Consider the following 2,478-nt stretch of genomic DNA (forward strand, 5'->3'; position numbering starts at 1 on the left):
TATTTTCAGACAAATCTCAAGATATTACTATAACTAACTTTATGCTACCAAGTTGTTCAGTGTTATAGTAATTTAATCTCCATAATTGTCTAGCATACACTTAAAAATAGGCAACAAATATTATTGGAAAGTACACAAATAACAGCTGTAGAAATATTGTTAAGAAAATAATAGAAGATTACCATCAGATTGGGGTGCAGCTGGTCTTTGTTTTGAATTAATGTGTGATACATCCTGTATGTTATCTTTTTTCTGTTTCTTGTTTGTCACCTTTATTGAGTTTGGTTCCTCCACGTTTAAGAGTCTCTTCAAGTACTCATTTCTTTGTATCATTGCAGCACGTGCTTTCTGGTACTCACGTTCAAGATGTTCTCTAGTCATCACTGCTATTCTCCGGTGAAATTCTGAAGAGAAAATAATACTGTTCGAAGGAAAAGTACAAGAACAAAACAAGAAAATTATGCTTATGCAAAATTATGCTACAATGTACCTATTAATAATCTTAAAATTTGCTACAAATTTCCTACTTATAATTATGTGTTAAATTATGGACTTTCATAAAATTTCCTACTTATAATTATGTGTTAAATTATGGACTTTCCCATAATGATATGCATGTTAGTGGCATTACCTATACTGCCTACCTGGAGCCCCTAGAGAGATAGTGACACAAGTTAAGGTAATCCCTTTAGTAAGGTGCTGGGTCAACATAAATAAGCTATAACTAATAAGGACACAAATCAATATGTTCATTTAACAGTGGTATTAACATTTATATAAATATAGCTAAGAATAAGTTTTTACAAGTGTAACAAAGTGAAAGAAATGTATGAAAAATTTTGATGATATATTAAAATGCTCATTGATTGAACTTGTCTTCCTATATAAAGTATAAAAATAGTAAACACAGTACCATTTTGTTGTCTGTAGTTATTTTTGGAACATTGGTATGTACAGCATACTGTCAAAATCCGATGATCTATCTGAAAATTGATTGGTAGCGTAAATATTTGAATTCATTGCATAGCCTTTTATACAAACAAAAAAGAAAAATTGTACAGAAAGCTAACAAACATTATAACACCTTTCTGTGGTACTTTCTATGGTACAAAAGAAACAAACCTTTATAAAGGAAAATAAACTGACAGAAGAACTATGAATACTGCTGAAAATACTTTCCACAAAATATCGAACCAAGGGATAGTACCGAGATTGAAATATGAAAATTTCACCCTTACAGTATTTAAAAAAAAATCAGAAAGAGTTAAGCACAAACTAATGTCCAATCAGCTAGGTATAACACATCTGCAAGCTCATGGCGAAAATCCTAAGGAGGGAATCATTTACCATCTTTCAGTGAACAATCTTATTCAATCGACACACCATGGTCTTCTTAAAAACAGATGCTACCTTATAAACCTCCTCACTTTTGGGACATGGTAACATGGTACTCAGATAAAGGGTTTCCGGTGGATGTAGTATACATGGATTATGCTAAGACTTTAATAAGGTACCACATGGAAGACTAGCAAGGAAATTACAGGTTCATGAAAAAATTGTAAAGTGCACAAAACAATAGTTAAAACAAAGAGAGCAAAAGGTCATACTAAAATGGGAAATATGAAGAAATGTGTTAAGTTGAGTACCTCAGGGGTCCATTTTTAAGTCTAAAATATTTTTCATATATTGAACATCTATGATATAGAAAAGAATATAATCTAATCAACCACATCCTCATATTTGCAAATGCCTGGCATTTCACGAGCACTTTGTCCGGTTTATATTCTAGCCGGGAGGATTTACTGGTTAGGCTAACCTAACCTAACTTAACCAAACCAAACCAAAGTATCTCAAGTTACAAATATCTCTGGGAATTCATATTATCTGCTGTTGTAGAATTGACAAAATGGACAGTGTCAACAAAATTATTCCCACATACTCCGTCACTATGTGATGGAGTACACATAGAATAGGGACTGAATTGTCCCTGACAGGGACAATTCTGTAACAAATGTTCTAGCATAAAACTTTGTACAGTTTAGTAATTCCTTACCATTTGATGTACTAGGTAGATCCATGTTTGGTGAAGTTTTATAGCTGGAGCTGGAAGATCCTGTCGAGATGACTTCTTCAAAGAGAATAGCTTCAACACATTGTGTCTTGAGTCTTCCAGTACTTGGCTACAGTTACCAGATCTGATTTACAGAAACTAGTGAACTATGGAGATAAGATTGTTAATAATATACTTTTTTGAGATTCATATGACTTGCAGCTTAAAACCAATCTTATTTTAAAATAGTACACTAAAGTACATAGCAAATTGCGAAATTCGTAGTTTTTTAACTACTTTAAAGCTAAATTCTCAAGCTTTGAAATAAGCACAATTTGCTATTTAAGCGGAATCTGGCAACTCTGATTTAGCATGTAAACATTGACTTGCATTCACAATGTAGTTATTTATTTTTCACAATTTAAACG

The sequence above is a fragment of the Procambarus clarkii genome, chromosome 10 (assembly GCF_040958095.1).
Source record: "Procambarus clarkii isolate CNS0578487 chromosome 10, FALCON_Pclarkii_2.0, whole genome shotgun sequence".
NCBI lineage: Eukaryota > Metazoa > Arthropoda > Malacostraca > Decapoda > Cambaridae > Procambarus > Procambarus clarkii.